Below are 9,782 nucleotides of genomic sequence, written 5' to 3' on the forward strand. Positions count from 1 at the left end.
AATATAATTAAGAGTGGTAGTTTTAATAAGAGACTGCACCTACTTTTCAAACAGAATAATGTATTTTATAACTGTAAGAACCTTATACATATTGAGCATGCCAGAATATTAAACAGTTAAACCATATGAGAGCTACTGACATCTCCTAGGACTCCACCTTCAGAGCCTTAATCAGTCATACTCAAATTCTTGTTCACTTTCATACAAATTTGCCTGAATAAGTACTGGCAAAAATTGCATAAGGATGTCAGGGTTTGAACCACTGCCAATTGTTTACACACAGTTGTCACAGACCCTAGCAAGTGCCCCTTCCTGGCCACCTGCCAGGACTGCTGTGAGGGGAATCCTAGCCTCTGTGCTCTGGTCCCCTGGGTGTGTGATGCTTCTGGGTCCTGAATGGGGTCCCCAAGCCCTCTCAAGGTGCAGACCCTTCTCTGAGCATTGGAACCTGCTGTGCAGCCACCTACCCACCCTGGGAGCAACACTGACTCTTCAGGCTCCCCAGTACATAAAAACACCCCTGTTCCAGAACACTCCCCCAAAGTATGAAGCTTCTGGTTTACAGTTGACCTCTCTCAGGGGCAACATGGTAATTGTGAATTCTTAACGTATACCAGTAGGGGGGCTTTGCACAGATTCTAGGGCCATTGCTCATAACAGATAAAGCACCAACAATACAGATCATATAGAAAATATCCTAAACACAATGTCACCCTCTCATAGAATCATAGAGTATCAGGGTTGGAAGGGACTTCAGGAGGTCATCTAGTCTAACCCCCTGCTCAAAGCAGGACCAATCCCCAAATAAATCATCCCAGCCAGGGCTTTGTCAAGCCTGACCGTAAAAACCTCTAAGGAAGGAGATTCCACCACCTCCCTAGGTAACCCATTCCATCACCCTCCTAGTGAAAAAGATTTTCCTACTATCCAACCTAAACCTCCCCCACTGCAACTTGAGACCATTACTGTCATCTGATACCACTGAGAACAGTCTAGATCCATCCTCTTTGAAACCCCCTTTCAGGTAGTTGAAAACAGCTATCAAATCCTCCCTTGTTCTTCTCTTCTGCAGACTAAACAATCCCAGTTTCCTTAGCCTCTCCTCATAAGCCAGGTGCTCCAGTCCCCAATCATTTTTGTTACCCTGCAATGGACTCTTTCCAATTTTTCCACATCCTTCTTGTAGTGTAGGGCCCAAAACTGGACACAGTACTCCAGATGAGGCCTCACCAATGCCAAATAGAGGGGAATGATCACATCCTTTGATCTGCTGGCAATGCCCCTACTTATACAGCCCAAAATGCCATTAGCCTTCTTGGCAACAAGGGCTCACTGTTGACTCATATCAAGCTTCTCGTCCACCATAACCCCTAGGTCCTTTCCTGCAGAACTGCTGCCCAGCCACTCGGTCCCTAGTCTGTAGCAGTGCATGGGATTCTTCTGTCCTAAGCGCAGGACTCTGCACTTGTCCTTGTTGAACCTCATGAGATTTCTTTTGGCCCAATCCTCTAATTTGTCTAGGTCCCTCTGTATCCTATCCCTACCCTCCAGCGTATCTACCACTCCTCCCAGTTTAGTGTCATCTGCAAACTGCTGAGGGTGCAGTCCACGCCATCCTCCAGATCATTAATGAAGGTATTGAACAAAACTGGCCCCAGGACTGACTCTTGAGGCACTCCGTTTGATACTGGCTGCCAACTAGACATGAAGCCATTGATCACTACCTGTTGAGCCCGATGATCTAGCCAACTTGCTATCCAGCCTTTAGTCCATTCATCTCTTGGGGAACCATCTCTCCTTTTTTCAGGCAGGCAGGGTCCACCATGCCATTGCCTACCCTGCCCCTGAAGCAGCCCCCTTCATCTTAATCTGATGCAAAATGGCTCTCCACCTCCAGCCACCTTCCTCCGCAAATCCACCTTCCTCTGCATCCATCCACTTTCCCCCGCAAATCCTTTTAAAGATTCATGCTGGGTAGGGTTACCATATTCTGTGCCTCCAAATGGAGGACACTCCACAGCCCCCGGCCCCGCCCCCAGCCCCACCCATACCCCCACCCCAACTCCGCCCCCTCCCAAAAGTCTCCGCCCCCTCCCCTGCTTCCCGCGAACATTTGATTCGCGGGAAGCCTGAAGCAGGTAAGGGGCGGTGTGGGGGGAGGAGGCGCGGCCCAGGCTGGCCCCCCGGCGGCTCCAGCCTGGGTCGGCTCGGGCCCTGGGGTGCCGGCCCCGGCCGACCACCCCCAGCCCGCCCAGCACTGCCGGCCCCCGGCGGCCCGGCGCACCCCCGGGCTCCCCGCGGGCCCGGCTGACCTGCTCCCCGCCGGCCCGGCTCCCCGCGGGCCCGGCTGACCGGCTCCCCGCGGGCCCGGCTCCCCGGCTCCCTGCCGGCCCGGCTCCCCGCGGGCTCGGCTGACCTGCTCCCCGCCGGCCCGGCTCCCCGCGGGCCCGGCTGACCTGCTCCCCGCCGGCCCGGCTCCCCGCCGGCCCGGCTGACCGGCTCCCCGCCGGCCCGGCTGACCGGCTCCCCGCCGGCCTGGCTCCCGCCGGCCCGGCTGACCTGCTCCCCGCCGGCCCGGCTCCCCGCGGGCCCGGCTCCCCACGGGCCCGGCTGACCGGCTCCCAGCCCGGACCCCGGCCCGGCACCGCGCCCCCGGCTCCCCGTCCGGCCCCGCGCCCGGCACTGCGCCCCTAGTTCCCGGCCCGGCACCATGCCCCCGGCCCCGCACCGGCCCCGCACCGCCGGCCCTGGCCGAGCACCACCCAGCCCTCCCGATTTTCCCGGACATGCCCGGCTTTTGGGGATTTCCCCCCGGACGGGGATTTGAGCCCCCAAAAGCCGGACATGTCCGGGAAAATCCGGACGTATGGTAACCCTAATGCTGGGGGGTCACTTGCTTCTTTTGTTCTGCCTTTTGGTACCTTTTCACTGCTCCCAAACCCCTCCAGACAAGAGGAGAAGTTGTCTTCTCTCAGCTAAAGCCAGCTCATTGTCCCAAGATGTTTTACTTTGACTAGACAATCATTGAGTGCTGGGGAATCACTCACCATCGTCTCTTTCTGGTCTGGCAGAGACATGACACAACACCGCTAATTCACGGGGGATCCACCAAGGCTTTCCATGACACAGTAATTTCATAAAATCATCCACAATTCAGAAGTGGTACAGGCAGAGCCCCCAAATCATCACAACTGCAAAGGCTCAACATCTTTACTTAGGGCTCATTGTTGACTCCCCCCCCCCGCTTTTTATTTTTATTTTTGTAAGGATTTATTTGGAAGTGACACAGATCAACGCCCCAAATCTGAACAGTCCAGAACTTCAGTAGAAGGTGGTGATCCTGAAATCGGGATTTAAGCCCAGACCTGACATAGCTCTGCTCTCCCATCCTCCTCCTTTCCCCCCCAGTCTAAACTCAGATCTGAACAGCCATACTTTGGGGGGGGGCATGAAGGGAGGAGGGAAATGGGGTTTTTGAAATGAAGATCCAAACCCAATCCAGCACCATCTTCCCTTTTAATGAAAATAGTTGCCACTTAACATTTTCCAAAGTCCCCAGATGTGCATGGGTGTGTTTTTAAATAGTTGAATGAACTCTCTAGGGACACAGCATGGTCACCAGTTCATGACCACATAGCAATTCCATATCTGTACGCACACTGGCCAATCCATTCACCTCACTCCTTCAACCTAGTTTATGCATGTTGTCTCCCAAGATAGACATGGCATTGCACACAGAAACCACTACCACAGCAGGTGCAGTTAGCTGTAGCCATCTAGCAGTGTGCTAATAAAAGGTCAGATAAAAGAACAGAAGAAACCTGCCAGTAATAATATAAGAAATGTTGCCCCAGGGAAATTTAAAAGCAGTTTGCTGTGGCATTTGTGGTGTGTACTCATGGACTCGTGCAACATTGTTTACCTTTTGCTTTTATAAAACCTATAGTCGTAATGGTTACATTCTAGCATTTCTTTCCAGTATTATACGCATGTGCTGGTTAAGGTTATAAACAGTGGGTAACATTTTCAAAGTGCCTAAGTCACAAGTTTCATTGACATTAGGCTTCTAAGTGATTTAGAGTAGACAATGCTGTAAAAAATGCACCCAGTCTCAACTATCACCCCTGTGTTCAAGTGTTGATTAGTACATAACATTTGTCTTTTCATCTTAAATTCTCCATGTTTTCTCTACTGCAAGATTAATTATTTTAAGAATAAAAACCTTTCAACCACATTTAAATTATGCAAGCCTGAAAAAACTCTTTCCATTACAAAATGTATAATAATACTCATCATCATAGTAAGCACGCTTTTAAGGACAATTAAAAATGGCCGAAGTTTGAAACTTGTCCTGAACATAGTCCTCAATGAGAATTAGCACATTTGCTCGATTTGGGGGATGGTACATATAACTCTTAGATTTTTAAAAGCAATTGAATAATCACTTCTGTGCATGTTCAGTGGACACCTGATAGATTTAGCAAAACTTTGTCTGAAGATCAATGAAGATCTTTGACATCACAGCATATCCTCCCTTTTGGAGAAGGGAAGTATGTTAGGCAGTAATAGGGATTGGTGCATGAGGGAAAAGACTAAATGATGCTCCAACATTTTGTTAACATTAACATCAAGGGAAGGTGGGGGGGGGGGGAATTACAGGCATGAAGAATATTGTAAATCCCACATTTTAGGATCTTAAAATTTAATTTTTATTTGCTGCATTCTATCATACTTTCTAAATCCAAAAATTTCATTCCAAAGGTAAATTTCTATCTCCATCTGAATACTGACATTTAGAACGCACAAGCAATTGCACACAAAACCCCACACACAATACCCTCTGATACAGAAACAAAGTTTGCAGAGCTAAAATTAGAAATAGTGGAGAAATGGCAGTTGTGATTGCTGGGAGAAAAACTGGTATATTTTTCCGATGTACTTACACATCATTCTTTGCAAAGTAGCTTTGTTTATTTTTTTTAAACTATTATCTATTTCACAATGAGCCTGTCAAACTACAGTAATTTATAGATGTTATTGTAAATCCTTTGAAGAAAATGAAATCAACAGAGGATGTTCCCAATAATATTTTTTGAAATTTCAACTGTTGAGTCTTAATATTACTTTGTTGAATTCAACATGCATTATATTTGGCCTTTGTATCCTTGCTCCCAACACTAAGTACATCTGACTTAGAAAAAAAAAATATTACGTGTAACATTTAGGTTGGCAGTTTTAACCCTGTAGTAGAAACGTATGCAACACTGTAGTTTTGATTCACAAGTAGTGTGCGAGAAATTTCTTTGGCTTCAATTGTCATTACTCACACTCACTTAATTTTGCTGTGAGTCCAGGGTTTAATCAAAACTCAGCTTTAAATGCCAAATTCACTTATTTTAAATATTTCTATAGTTTTAACTTGAAGCTGTAAATCTGCTCAGGTTCCCAAACTTTTCAACAAGCACCTTAGAGGAAATTTTGGCCCTTCTGCAGACAATAGGAGTTTTCCCACTGATTTTAATGGGGCAAGGATTTGACCCATGGTGTATTTCTAACTTTTAAAGAAACATTACACCAGGCAAGTTTCCTATGGTTTCAGGCTTCATAATCAAATGTTTCCCACAGCTTGTTATTACTCTCACATATGACAGTTGAGGACAGCAATGCTTTCTAAGATACAGAGCCAAATTCTGCCTACAGTTACACTGGTGTAACATCACTGGAAGCCAGCAGCCTTGCACCAGTGTAACTGCAAACACAAAGGATCATAGAATATCAGGATTGGAAGGGACCTCAGGAGGTCATCTAGTCCAACCCCCTGCTCAAAGCAGGACCAATCCCCAGACAGATTTTTGCCCCAGATCCCTAAATGGTCCCCTCAAGGATTGAGCTCACAACCCTGGGTTAGCAGGCCAATGCTCAAACCACTGAGCTATCCCTCCCCATCCCCTCCTACACAGACATATGTTTTGGAGCGAGCTTCCCAGCCCGGGTCGACAGACTGGGGCTAGCGCTAGTGCTCTAAAAATAGCTGTATAGACAGCGCTTTGAAGTTGTGGTCTTAGTTGGAACTCTGGGTCTGAAGCCTGGGGAAGAGGGGAGGGCTTCAGAGACCAAGCTCCAGCCAAACTGCAACTTCAATGCACCGCCTATACAGCTGTTTTAGAGCACGACCACAAGCCCTGCTAGCTTGAGTGTGTTGACCTGGGGCTCTAAAATGCTGTGTAGACATATCCAAAGTGGCACATATTTAAAAAAAAAAAAAACAAGTTTGGGCCAGCATTACCCATACACCCCTGCTGCTTTGAGCTGCTCCAGAAACCCATCTCAGTTGGCAACACCAGAGCAACACAAGCCTGCCAAATTGTATCCATGCATCTGGTCCTTCAACCCTCCCCACCCCACCCAACTAAAAAGTCACAACAGACTACAATTGCATTCCAAGTAACAGATGCGATTTAGTGTAAGAGCAGAAGTTTAGCAAGTGAAAATAAAAATACATATTTGGTGTTTTGTGTGTCTCATAAAAGCAAAAGATGTTTGTGTTAATTTCTTTCTTTAATTACCCAGGAGCCAGATTCTGTAGTCCTTGTTTAAGCCAAATTCTCAATCATTTCAATTGAGGCTAGCTTTTGTGCTGTGCTACCTAACAGGGAGCAGAGGTCAAAATGGCCCCCAGGGATAGTTTAGAGCAGCTTCAGTGGGCTGCCTATAGCCTGTACAGCGGCCCAGAACGCCCATACCTTTCACCACTACTGGCATGCCTCCAACTGGCTCCTGTGCCAGGAGAGGTCTCTCCTGGCCCTCTGCAGCTCCTATATAGCCTCCCTACATTGTTGTAGTAGTGTATGGGGCAGGTATGAGGACCAGAATTGGTCCCATTGTGTGCACCACCACCTACGAGGCCAAAGCCATAGGAAACTTAGGGCTGAAGTCCTCTCTCAGACAAAACTCTGTGATTTTACACAACTGACTGTCAATACTTAGCCCTTGGGTAGCTCTATAATTTTTCTAACTCTTAACAAAGTTAACTAATTAGTCTTCACAACACCACTGCACATTCCCATAGTCACACAAATACGTATTACAGCAGACTGCCAGGTCTGCTATAGTTAAGGATTAGACTGGCTTTTTGTGTACAGGTGGACTCTTCTAAGGGCTCTAAAAGCCTCAGTTATGCAGACTTGCATACATATTGGACTGGAAGTATCCACACAGCTACCCTGAGAACAGCATCAGGCCCAAAGTCAGTTGCCATTAACCTGACCTCCTCCCCACACCCTATTCCAGAGGGAGGCTCCTGCAGAAGTTTGAGGATTTTCAGGGCTAGCCACAGTACTGCAACCAGCCCTCCTTTCTTTACTTCTCTCTAAGGATGGGCTGTTGCACAGCTGGTTTCGCAATTCTTCCTCAAATAGTTTGATGTGGTGGCATTTCATTTTCGGAATTGTTATGCAATGTCAACACACAGCGTTACCATGCAAACATCTAAAAAGACAGTAACTTCCCCTTCATCAAACTGAAGCCCCTATTGCCCTGAACCACCAAAACACTTAAGCACCTACTTAACTTTAATCTTGTCTGTAATCTGCTAAACTACAAGAATGTTAAGCACATTCTTAAGTGCTTTGCTGGAGCAGGCCCTGTGTTGACATTCTGTTTAATACATTTGAATAAAACCGTTTTGGACAGGCTGAGGTTTCTACCAAAATTTGCTTAGTTTGCACCATAACCCACTGTGTCACTCCCAGTGCTTAGACCTCACACTGAGGAAGGCTGGATTAAAACATTTGTAAACTAGACCACGGGAGTTGCAGATGTGAGAACATTACAACAGTATTTATAGTGTACAGAGTTTTATTATTCACCCTAACTTGGATGATACCATAGGTCCTGAAAATAATCAACAGTCACATACTCCTTTTCTCTGCTCTATGCAGTGAGGAGCAAGGTGGGGCAGAAATGCCCCAAACAAGTGGAAGGGGGAAGGGTACTCCCTCCCTGGAAATCCATTGTGAAAAAACAGGGTAGGAAGAGCTCCATGGCATTGGGTTGCTGGGTAAGGCACAACTGGAAAGTACTCCACATCAGCAACTTGTTCCTGTCTGTGCTACGCTGACTTTTGCTGCAAATCTAGCAGCAGATCATACAAGCTGAAGGTTTTTACCGGTAGAAATTCCCTTCCATGCATGTAATTTTTTTCCTGCCGGGGGAGGGATGCGTAGCTACAGGCCCCATGTTCTCAAAGGCTGTCTGGAATAGAGGGGGTTGCCCTTTATTGCCATGGGCCAAGTTTCATGTCATTCTGTACAGTTTTTCCAACAGATGCTCAAGAACCTCTGATTACACCTCAGCTCTGCCTCAGCTGTATGCACCTTCATTCTGCACCATAAGATGTACATTACATTCTGATATAAATCTGTCTAGTGCCAATTACATTGGTGGATTACTACTGAGCTGCACGAGCTGAGGACCCAGCCCGGAAGAGGGTGAAGCACATATTATTTACCCTCATTGCTTCCACAATGTTAGTGCTGCATAGAGCCTAAAGTAAGGGACAGTGGCTATTCAGTAACACACACTCTGAGACAGTGTTGTAGTGAGTGGAGCATAGAGCTGCTGATTATACTCACAGTTCTAATGATGAACCTCTCTGTACACCTGGGTCTGTCAATAACCTCTATGCCTCCCTACTCCCATTTGTAAAATGGAGATAATAGCACAAACTTATTTACCAGTCTTTTAGGAGTGTTCTGAGGATTGATTAATTAGTTAACATTGTAAAGTGCTGCAGAGAGGAAAAGTGCTATCCAAGTACTGAGCATGGTTAACGAAAAGCCAGAGTACAAACAGGACATTTGGGATCAACTATTAGTTACATGTGAAAAGGAGAGCAATTATAAGCAGAAAGAGGTGTAATATTGATTTGATCTTGGAATTGCTCAGAGTCTTGGACTAGCCCATTGGACGTATGCATCAAGCTGAAGTGACACTTTGTCTTAGTCTGAGAAACATCCCATCAGTGCAGGAACTGAAGTCTGTAATCACTTCAGAGAAAAGATTGACCTATGGGAGTAGGAAGAAGATGGCTTGTGCAATGTTTTGAGCACATTAATAAGGCCAAGAACACAAAAAGCCCTGATCAGACATTACAAAAAGATGAAGATCTTCCAAGAGATGGTGTTTGTGGGGAGGCTTTAGAACAAAGGCCAAACATGGATATTTATAGCTTGTTGCCAAACTCAAAAGCATTCATAGATGGGACCAGACATCCATGCTCACAGTTAGATCAGTTTATTTGACTCCCCTCCAAATCTGATTTAATCTTATTCAGTCAGTCTGATAAAAGGAAAAACTAGACCTTGTTTAATGTTTACAGAATTACTTCTGCTGTCTTCTAATAAAGCACACTGATGTAAGCCACACTTGATAACAAGATTTCTGTATTAGGCTAGTAAAATCTCATTTTGCACGACAACTGAACTGTCCATTGCAAAGAACAGACAGGTTATTGTTCATGCTTCTCCAAGGTTCTTGTTATTAAAATGGAAATTCCCCAAGCTTTGTACATATGTGCCCACGTACCCTCTCACAAGGCTATAACTGTCCACTCGAATTCCAGCACCTCATTTATTAAATTGGTTCTCATTATTATACTTTAGATAGTTTACTGAATAAGGCCAAAATAAACTTGGTATTTAGTGTAACCCTTCTGCCAGGAGGAGTCGGCAGCAACAAAGGTCAGGCTCAATAACTTGGCGTTCCTCCAAACTATACAAAAC

The sequence above is a fragment of the Malaclemys terrapin genome, chromosome 11 (genome assembly GCF_027887155.1).
Source record: "Malaclemys terrapin pileata isolate rMalTer1 chromosome 11, rMalTer1.hap1, whole genome shotgun sequence".
In the NCBI taxonomy this organism is placed as follows: Eukaryota; Metazoa; Chordata; order Testudines; family Emydidae; genus Malaclemys; species Malaclemys terrapin.